The sequence below is a fragment of the Triticum aestivum genome, chromosome 7A (assembly GCF_018294505.1).
Source record: "Triticum aestivum cultivar Chinese Spring chromosome 7A, IWGSC CS RefSeq v2.1, whole genome shotgun sequence".
Taxonomy (NCBI): Eukaryota; Viridiplantae; Streptophyta; class Magnoliopsida; order Poales; family Poaceae; genus Triticum; species Triticum aestivum.
This window is the reverse complement of record NC_057812.1, coordinates 663,629,578-663,641,032: the sequence shown is the minus strand read 5'-3', so window position 1 is coordinate 663,641,032 and position 11,455 is coordinate 663,629,578.

Sequence of the window (11,455 nt, the reverse complement as noted above, 5' to 3'; positions counted from 1 at the left end):
GTAGTTCTTAGTTTTCTTACTTTTATATCTTTTCCTTGTGCAAATCCCTAGTTGTCATCAATCCACCAAAAAGGGGGAGATTGTTGAGGCATATCTCTCTCGAGGTAGTTTTGGTGATTGATGACAACATGTTTGCGGACTAATCATGTGCGTTGAGTAGTTCACAGATTCATCCTTGGCACGAGACGTTTTCTTCCCTTTGGAGTGTCATTCAAGACGGTGTAGCTCTTTCGTTTCTCTTTCGGTGGACTAGTTGTGTAGAGGGCACCGTACTATCAAGAGGGGGTCCGCTGGGGTATTGCTTGGGTGGAATCAACACGTACACATCAGCTTCTCACCCTCAGAGCTCTTCCACTTCATTGCAGAGATCTCTTCTCTTTCTGTGTCCTGTCTGGGTTCCAGCGGTAGTACCACGCAACCCAGCAGTAGTACCGTTGAGGAGTCACAAGCGGCAGTACCGCTTCGCAGCGGTAGTACCCCGGTGACTCCACAGCAGTAGTACCGCTGGCCTGCTTGGCACCACCGCCTCGTCCTCAGCCTCGATGGAGAGATCTTCTCTCTCTCTTGTCTGTGTCCCAGCGGTAGTACCACACTACCAGCGGTAGTACCGCCGAAGGGTCACAAGCGGCAGTACCGCTCCCCAGCGGTAGTACCGCCGGTGACCCCGCAGTTGTACTACCGCTGGGCTGTCTGGCCCCTACCGCCTCGACTCAAGGGCTCCTTTTCTCGTGTTGGATTTTGCGGCACTAGTTGCGGCAGTAGAGGCAGTAGTACCGCTTCGGAGCGGTAGTACCGCCCTTACCACCGCGGTAGTACCGCGCTGGGTCCAGATCCCTGCTGCTCTTCTCTGCGCGGCAGTACAGCTAGCTGGAGCGGCAGTACCGCTGGCTCAGCGGTAGTACCGCCCCCCTTAGCGGTACTACCGCCGTGTGCGGGGCTGGTTGGTGGGGCAACGGTTGGATTTTTGCCCCCACTATAAAAGGGGGTCCCCTTCTTCCCCTTTGACTCACCTCTTCCCCCTCAAGCTCCATTAATGCTCCAAGCTCCATATTCGCCCGATCTATCTCTCTAGCCAATCAAACATGTTGATTTGCTCGGGAGTGGTTGAGAAGGCCCCGATCTACACTTCCACCAAGGGATTTTCGATTCCCCCACTCATCCCTAGCGGATCTTGTTACTCTTGGGTGTTTGAGCACCCTAGAGGTGACCACGGAGCCATAGTCCATTGTGGTGAAGCTTCATGGTATTGTTGGGAGCCTCCGATTAAGTTGTGGAGATTGCCCCAACCTTGTTTGTAAAGGTCCGGTTGCCGCCTTCAAGGGCACCAATAGTGGAATCACGGCATCTCGCATTGTGTGAGGGCGTGAGGAGAATACGGTGGCCCTAGTGGCTTCTTGGGGGAGCATTGTGCCTCCACACCGCTCTAACGGAGACGTACTTCCCTTCAAAAGGAAGGAACTTCGGTAACACATCCTCGTCTTCACCGGATCCACTCTTGGTTGTCTCTTACCTTTACTTGTGCAAGCTCTTTAGTGTTACTTCTCTTTCTTGCTTGTATGCTTGTTGTTATTGCATCATATAGGTTGCTCACCTAGTTGCACATCTAGACAACCTACTTTGATGCAAAGTTTAATTTGGTAAAGAAAAATTAAAAATTGGTAGTTGCCTATTCAACCCCCCCCCCCTCTAGTCAACCATATCGATCCTTTCACCTAGATATTCTCACAACTATGCTCAATTCTGTCAATTTCTCAACAGTAATTTGTTCACCCACCGTAGAATACTTATGCTCTCGAGAGAAGCCACTAGTGAAACCTATGGCCCCCGGGTCTATCCTTGTCATATTGATCTCCTACTACTTAGTTATTTCCTTTGCTGTTTACTTTGCCTTTATTTTACTTTGCATATTTTATCATAAAAATACCAAAAATATTATCTTATCATATCTATCAGATCTCACTCTCGTAAGTGGCCGTGTAGGGATTGACAACCCCTATTCGCGTTGGTTGCGAGGATTTATTTGTTTTGTGCAGGTATGAGGGACTCACGCGTAGCCTCCTACTGGATTGATACCTTGGTTCTCAAAAACTGAGGGAAATACTTACGCTACTTTGATGCATCATCCCTTCCTCTTCGGGGAAAACCAACGCATTGCTCAAGAGGTAGCACCTAGCCATGAGGTGTGCTACTCGAGCACCTGGTGGCCCCTCTTGGATGCCCTTTCTACCATGTCTATGTCTTGCCCTGCAATCCTAATCAAAATTTCGATAGATTTTATCAGGGCGACTGTCGGTGTCAAAACCGGCGGATCTCGGGTAGGGGGTCCCGAACTATGCGTCAAGGCCGGATGGTAACAGGAGGCAGAGGACATGATGTTTTACCCAGGTTCGGGCCCTCTTGATGGAGGTAAAACCCTACGTCCTGTTTGATTAATATTGATGATATGGGTAGTACAAGAGTAGATCTACCATGAGATCACAGAGGCTAAACCCTAGAAGCTAGCATATGGTATGATTGTATGTTGTGATTGTTGTCCTACGGACTAAAACCCTTCGGTTTATATAGACACCAGAGAGGGTTAGGGTTACACAAGGTCGGTTACAAAGGAGGAGATATCCATATCCGTATTTCCTAGCTTGCCTTCCACGCCAAGTAGAGTCCCACCCGGACAGCTTCAATCTTGTATCTTCATAGTCTAACAGTCCGGCCAATGGAGATAGTCCGGCTGTCCGTAGACCCCCTAATCCAGGACTCCCTCAGTAGCCCCTGAACCAGGCTTCAATGACGATGGGTCCGGCGCACAGTATTGTCTTCGGCATTGCAAGGCAGGTTCCTTCTCCGAATACATCACAAAAGAATTTGAATACGAGGATAGTGTCCGACCCTGCAAAATAAGTTCCACATTCCACCCTAGAGAGAATAATATTTTCATAGATCTAATTTGCTGGCTTGTTTTGGCAGCACGGCGTTATGTCATGGCCCGGTGATTATTCGAACCGTTTCTTTTAACCAGCTCCGCACATAACGCGAGGCAGTTTATCGACACGTCTTGTCAAAGCAGAGATCGTGTCCCCTTATTACGTGATTCTTATCAATACGGGCGTGGGTAACCCAACCGCGCCATCAATTGCGGCGCTTGGGGGATAAGCGAGTTTTACCAGGCAAGTGGGGACGCTTAGTTCCGTCCGCCCATATAAAGGGATAAGGATTCACCTTTCCATCCACGCCTTCTTCCTCCTTTGCTCATCCATTTTCGCACACTCGAGCTCTAGTGCCCAAGTCCACACTTCCACCTCAACCTTCTCCAACCATGTCTGGAGCGGGAGGCAAGTGGATGGTCTCCTCCGTCATGGAGGGAGACATCAAGAAACTGAGAAGAGCCGTATACCTGCCCAACGACATCGTGCACCGGCTCCCAGATGAGGTGCAGCTCATCCCCACCCCCAGGCCCCATGAGAGGGTAGCATTTCTCACCCATTTCCTCCGTGGACTAGGATTCCCTCTCCATCCATTCGTCTGGGGGCTCATGTTCTATTACGGCCTGGACTTCCATAATCTGGCCCCGAACTTCGTCCTCAACATCTCGGCGTTTATCGTCGTGTGCGAGGCCTTCCTCCGCATCAAGCCCCACTTCGGCTTATGGCTGAAGACCTTCAATGTCAAGCCGAAGGTGGTGGGCGGCCGCCAGGCGGAGTGCGGAGGCGCCATGGTGGGCAAGATGCCCAACATAACATGGCTCGAGGGCTCCTTTGTGGAAACCATAAAGGCCTAGCAATCGGGATGGTTCTATATCACCGAGCCGCGCGACCCTGCATGGGCGGCGGCCCTAGAGTTCCGATCTGGCATCCCCACGCGGCTCACCTCCTGGAAAGAGAAGGGCCTGTCCCGGGGTAGTTCGAAAGAGCTGACCGGACTCCAAACATGTATTAAAACATGGTGGACAAGAAGCTCAAGCTTGTCAACATAGTCCAAGTTATGCTCATCCGCCGGATACTCCCGTGCCAACAACGGGAGTTCAACTTGTGGGAGTTCAATCCGGTGCTGCACCGAACTCTGAACAGGCTCTTCGACACGACTCATGAAGACGCCTGGAGGGTGCTGTTCAAAAGTGCCGAGTCCCCCCCCCTTTACGGAGGATCGTGGATTTAGCGCGAAGCGCCAAGCCAGTGCGGTAAGCTGCTTTACCTTTCACAGGATACTTATTTTTTCATATAGATTGACTCTATGCGGGATCTAAACTCCCGTACCTTTGAGAGGACTGGCAGAAGATGGCCGGACAGATCGACTGTCCGGCTCCTTTGCCCGAAGGCCCCGCAGACGCTCTTCTGGCGAAGATGTTGACTCCGGCCCCTTATAAGGTGCCGGAGAAGACCAAGAAGGCCAAGGGAACTGGAAAGAGTTCCCGACGCCAGGCATCGTCGGACTCACCGTCCGATGACTCTGCGGCGCACTCTTCCCCCGAAGACGAGGAGGAAGAAGAAGAAGATGCTCCCCCACCGACTGGGGGGATAGAAAAAGGAAGGCCGCCCCAACTGGGGAGGGGCGAAGGGTCCAAGAAGGGAAGGACTCTCCTTCCGGACAGCTCCACCGCCGCCGACGAAGGTGAAGATGAGTGGTTGCCCAGGTCCAAGCCCCCGGGGAGATCGTAAGTATTCGGATACCAAAGTAACCCATAGGATTCCTTTGTCGCACTGCTTTCCCTAATCGCCGAACATAATTATGCAGGCCGCCACGAGCCAATATCAAGGTATCATCGGACGGCTCCCTGGGCTCGTCGGACATGGATAGCGATCCAGTCCCGACCGCCACCTCCCCTCATCCTGCCGACGACACCGAGGTGTTGTCTCAAGAGGCACCGGATCGAGGGGAGACAGTCCCGGAGGCGCCTCAAGGCGACTTTCCGGACTCCGGGAGCCGAGGGGACAGGGCCCCCGAGAGCTCCGAGTTCGGCCCTCAGCCGAACACCGCGCCGGACCCTCCAGCGGTTCCGGGCTCGGGCAGGCGGCCTCCTTCTAAGAGGGGCAAGACGCTTGTGCCGGTGACCTCTGTCCATCCGGAGGCGCCGGACAATCTGCTGGAAGCACTTCGCAGCGCTTCCATCGACGAGGAGCACCGCACTGTCATGAGTGCGGTGATCCAGAAGGTTCAGTCCGCCAAGAGCGGATTGACTGAAGCCTGTGCCAGCCTTCTAACAGGCTTCGAGGTAAGTGTTTTAAAATGTAGTAGAAATATTACCACATAGACAGTAGCCCCTGATGCTTTGTTCGGTGTTCACAAAGAAAAGCCGAACAAAGGATCAAATAATATCGCAGGAGTCTAATATAAGTGTGTCAATATGCATATGCAGGCTTCGCTGCTGGCGTTCGCTGCACTGACTGCGGAGGTCGCCGTACTGAAGCAGGACCTCGAGGAGTCCAGGAAAGAGCTCGGCCTTGCCAAGAGGCAGCTCGAGGAGAACAAGGGTAAGTAATACCCTGTCTACAGAAATGTATATATAAAAAAGGACGTGATTGCAAAATGACAGGATCATTGTATGTTTGCCATGGGCCACGACCGAGGTGGCGAACCTGAAGCAAGCGCTAGCCAAGGCCAAAGATAAAGCGGCCAAGGAGCGCACCAAGCGAGAGAAGCATGAGGCTTGGGTGGGCGAGGTGCAGCAAGAGCTCCAGGCTCTCATGGCGAAGCGAGGCGTTGGAGCTTGACTCAAAGACGTGGGAGTCTGAGCTTGACGCGGCCCTCGAGAGTGTAAAAAGTGCCAAGGCTGAAGCCCAAAAGGCCCTCCAAGAGATCGACGCGATGAAGAAGATAGCGGCGGGTAAGGCTTTCTATATGCAAAGCAAGCATGTAAAAGTAAATTACCGATTACTTACCCGGATCCGGAGCTCTTTAGGAGCATTCGCAGATTTGCCCCGCAGTGTGTCCGATGCCGCACAATTTTACCAGGCCGAGGACGGAAGCTCGACGGAGAAGCTGTTCTGGTCTCAATATACTGAGGCTGAACATCCGGTGCCAATGAGCGACCAGCTGAAGCAGATGGTCGAGCTACATAAGGCGGCCGATCAGGCCATGAAGAGCTTTATAGTCCAGCTGTGGCCTGGCGACGCCCTTCCGAACAGCTTCTTCGGCCTGGTGAGGCGGCTCGTGGATGCCTGCCCGCGGCTGGAGGTCGTCAAGCGATCTGTCTGCATTGAAGGTGCACGTCGGGCTTTCGCCCGTGTGAAATTGCAGTGGGTCAAGCTAGACGCCGTGAAGCTGATCAAGGAGGGGCCGCCAGAGGGCAAGGAGCACCGCCACCCCGAGATGTACTACGAGGGTGTTCTGCTGGGCGCCCGTCTCATCGCGGACGAGTGTTCGAAAGATATAATATTTGAATGAGACTTGCTCGTTTTATCCTGTATGTATGAAAACTTGTTTCATATGCGCTATGCAACGCTTGTTGGAATTTAAAATATTATCTTCTGTTTGGCTATTTATCCAATCTGAGAGATGGCTAGTCCTCGGCTTCTGCCCCCATGCCACGAGTGCTGGGGTGTTCGGGATAAACCTGAGCACTCTTGTTCCCATGTTTGGGTCCTTCGAGGAAGGTGCTCAGCACAACGAACAAGGCAACCGGACTGATAATGCTTTATCACTCTTACTTAGCCATAGAATTCTATAATTTTAAATTTCGACAAAGCCCCTGGTATTCAGAAGGCCGAATTCGGGGCGCGATACACGCCTGTAAGCCGGACAGGGCCAGCCCCTCGCCCTAAGCGGCGTAAGTCTTTAGGGACTCGAAAAACCTCGCCGAACAGCGACCAGTCTCTCGCCTTATCATGACAGTCAGTTTTAGCTTTCTCTACTGAGGTGCTAAGCCTGGCAGAACCGGGGCACAATCGCAGTAGTTCTCCTAGCGCTACCTTAGCCGATAGAGCGGAACGTAAGGTACCAAAACATAGGAGCCGGGCAAACCCAACGTTTGACCAAAGACATGATTCGGAGCTGATGCATATAATGCTATAAGTTCGGGGTGCCGCACTTATGAAAGCGTTCGGACTTTTCACACCACATTGTGGGGTACGTAAGCCCCTGGTGTATTGGCCGTACCAGAGTGTACGGTTGCAAGGCGTCATTAATGAACACACACACACACACACATATATATATATAACAAGAATGCAATAATAGTCGTAATGTCATGCATTGTTTATTAAAAAATTGCGTTAAAGCAGAGGGATACAGATAGTGCGATAAGCAAAGAGTAGGACTATGTCCCTTCCAAGGGCAAGCTGAGGAATGATATTAAATTGAATATTTCACTCGTTACTATAATCAACCTGGGAATTCCGTGGTATAATGTAGCTGTCTGCCTCCTTGGTTGCTGGATCATGTGTTCGACAATAGTGCTGCCGGACAGTGTTTCCAGAGATTAAGGTCCTGAAAGAAAAAAAAGGAAAATAACCAAACGGGAAGCCCCTAGTGCGGTTTAGGCCGCGTTTTGGGGCGTGCCGCGGTTGTGCCCCCCTCCCCACCTGTGCCCATGGTATTTTTAATATGTAATTATGTACGTGCGGCACGAATGTCGCCATTGGGCTGGGATTGGGGTGGCCGCTGTATTTCTACACGAGCTCAGATCGCGCCAGGCGGTCTATTTGCCGATTGCCCCGAGCGCGCTTGAAGGTGTCCGGGCTTTGAAGCGCTGAACTGGTTGATTGCCTTGAGAGGTTGCTTTGTGCTTCTGCCGCGAGGGCCGCGGTGTGCTCCTCTGTTCGGAGAGAGCGCTCTGTGTTTCCATTGACTGTAATAACTCCGCGAGGTCCTGGCATCTTGAGCTTGAGGTATGCATAATGTGGTACCGCATTGAATCTAGCAAATGCGGTTCGCCCGAGCAGCGCGTGATAACCACTGCGGAATGGGACTATATCGAAGATTAACTCTTTGCTTCAGAAGTTATCCGGGGATCCGAAAACCACTTCCAGTGTAATTGAGCCTCTGCAATGGGCCTCTACACATGGAATGACGCCCTTAAAGTTCGTTTTTGTGGGTTTAATCCTTAAGGGGTCTATACCCATTTTGCGCACTGTGTCCTGATAAAGCAGGTTCAGGCTGCTGCCGCCGTCCATAAGGACTCGAGTGAGGTGAAATCCATCGATGATTGGGTCTAGGACCAGTGCGGTGAATCCGCCATGACGAATACTAGTGGGTGGTCCCTGTGATCGGACAGGAGGACCAAGGGTTGAACTTTGGGGCGACTGGCTCCAACGCATATACGTCCCTGAGCGCACGCTTCCGCTCCCTCTTGGGGATGTGGGTTGCGTATATCATGTTCACCGTCCGCACTTGCGGGGGAAACCTCTTCTGTCCTCCAGTGTGCGGCTGTCGGGGCTCCTCCTTGTCATCGCTATGCGGCCCCTTGTCCTTGTTTTCGGCAATTAACTTGCCGGCCTGCTTGAACACCCAACAATCCCTGTTGATGTGATTGGATGGCTTGTCTGGGGTGCCGTGTATTTGACACCAGCGATCGAGTATACGGTCCAAGCTGGACGGACCCGGCGTACTTTGTTTGAATGGTTTTTTCTGCTGACCGGGTTTAGAGCCTTTGAATCCGGCATTGACTGCCGTATCCTCAGTATTTTCGCTGTTAATGCGGCGCTTATGCTTGTTGCGACGTGACCTGCTATTGCCGTCCTTGGTATCTGAGGTACCATGGTTCTTTGATCTGTTATTACTGCGAGCCAACCAGCTATCTTCTCCCGCACAAAAGTGGGTCATGAGCGTCGTGAGAGCTGCCATAGATTCGGCTTTTCCTGACCAAGGTGCCGGGCTAGCCACTCGTCTCAGATGTTGTGCTTGAAAGCCGTTAAGGCCTCCGCATCCGGACAGTCGACGATTTGATTTTTCTTTGTAAGGAACCGAGTCTAGAATTGCCTGGCCGACTCTTCTGGCTACTGAATTATGTGGCTCAAATCATCGGCGTCTGGTGGTCGCACATAAGTGCCCTGAAAGTTGTCGAGGAATGTGGCTTCCAGATCTTCCCAACAGCTAATGGAGTCCGCTGGCAAGTTGTTAAACCAATGCCGCGCTGGTCCTTTGAGCTTTAGTGGGAGGTATTTGATGGCGTGTAAGTCATCGCCGCGGGCCATGTGGATGTGGAGGAGGAAGTCCTCAATCCATACTGCGGGATCTGTTGTGCCGTCGTATGATTCAATATTTACAGGTTTGAAACCTTCTGGGAATTGATGTTCCATTACTTCGTCTGTGAAGCATAATGGGTGTGCGGCGCCTCTGTATTGGGCTATATCTTGACGCAGCTCGAATGGGTCTTGCCCGCTGTGTTCGGCCCGGCCGGATTTGCTTTTACTGTATCCGCGTGACATTTGTCGTCTCGCAGAGTGGTGCGCCCTCGTGATCCGTAGATCGATCTTGAATGCTTTGCCTTGTCCTCCAATATGTCTCGCAGGTCTGGCGTATCTCCCCATGCCTTTTTATTTGAATTGCGTTGGGGTGGAGGCTGAGCTTTTGGCTGGAATGCCTCTCTATCGTGGCCACGAGGTGGCCGGTCAGCCGGATCATACGCTTCTTCCTCCAGTCGGGATAGTAACCCGCGCCTTGGGTAACTCTTGGAGGGGCGTTCGAGTTTATATTCCTCGGCCGCGAGGACTTCGGTCCATTTGTCAGCTAGCAGATCTTGGTCAGCTTGAAGCTGCTGCTGCTTTTTCTTCAGGCTATTTGCCGTGGCCATAAGCCGGTGCTTGAAGCGCTCTTGTTCGACGGGATCCTCTGGGACGGCGAATTCATCATCGCCGAGGCTTGCCTCCTCTTCGGAGGGGGGGATGTAATTGTCATCCTCCTCCTCTCCGTCTGCCGGTCTCTCAGGAGAGCTGACTCCTTCATTCTCCTGCTCTAAATCTTGCTGGAGGAGATTGTTGTTTTCTTCGGCACTATCCGGAGTGTTATTATCTCCTGTGCCGGTATCACCACTTTTTCTTTGGCGGGACTTAGAGCGGTGCCGCTGACGTTGGCGCTTGGGTTGCTTCTTGGAGGGGTCATCCTCCGCTATCCCGTCGCCATTGCCTTCTTTGGGTGTATCCAACATGTATATGTCATATGACGAGGTGGCTTTCCAGTGCCCTATAGGTGCTGGTTCATGTTCATCTCCGACATCGTCGTCCATACCGTCGTTGTCTTCGGAGTCGAAGTCGAGCATGTCGGTTAAATCATCGACAGTGGCTACGAAGTGGGTGGTGGGTGGGAGTCAAATTTCTTCGTCGTCCGCATCCCAATCCTGTTGGCCATAATCCGGCCAGGGCTCTCCTGACAAAGAGAGAGACCTTAGTGAATTCAGAATATCGTCGAAGGGCGAGTGCTGAAAGATATCCGCGGCGGTGAATTCCATGATCGGCGTCCGATCGGATTCGATTGGCAGGGGCATGGATGGTTCGGAGTCCGGAAAAGAGTCCGGCACCTTGGAGTCACGGGCTGCGCAGAGGTTTAGGCTGGTGTTCGGCTCAATCGCTGTTGAGACTGCAGCCCTGAGGCAGTGTCTAACCACCCGTCCTCGACTGGCGCAGTTGGCTCCGAGCTAAGGGTCGGAGCTGATGCGGGCGCAGCCTCTAGGGTACTGTTCGGCGGTAGAGCTAGGTCATACCCATCGCGACAGTGCGGCGCGCCCGGCTGTGGCTCGAATCCGTCGAAGATCAAGTCTCCGCGGATGTCGGCCGTGTAGTTCAAACTTCCAAATCTGACCTGATGGCCAGGGGCGTAGCTTTCAATCTGCTCCAGATGGCCAAGCGAATTAGTCCGCGGTGCAAAGCCGCCGAATACGAAGATTTGTCCGGGGAGAAAAGTCTCACCCTGGACCGCATCGCTATCGATGATAGTAGGAGCCATCAAGCCTAATGGCGACGACACAGAGGAACTCTCAATGAAAGCACCAATGTCGGTGTCAAAACCGGCGGATCTCGGGTAGGGGGTCCCGAACTGTGCATCAAGGCCGGATGGTAACAGGAGGCAGGGGACACGATGTTTTACCCAGGTTCGGGCCGTCTTGATGGAGGTAAAACCCTACGTCCTGCTTGATTAATATTGATGATATGGGTAGTACAAGAGTAGATCTACCACGAGATCAGAGAGGCTAAACCCTAGAAGCTAGCCTATGGTATGATTGTATGTTGTGATTGTTGTCCTATGGACTAAAACCCTTCGGTTTATATAGACACCGGAGAGGGTTAGGGTTACACAAGGTTGGTTACAAAGGAGGAGATATCCATATCCGTATTGCCTAGCTTGCCTTCCACGCCAAGTGGAGTCCCACCCGGACACGAGACGAAGTCTTCAATCTTGTATCTTCATAGTCTAACAGTCCGGTCAATGGAGATAGTCCGGCTGTCTGGAGACCCCCTAATCCAGGACTCCCTCAGCGACAATACAGAAAGGCACTCCTTCACTCGGAGGGGCTAGATTTTCCGATTCCACC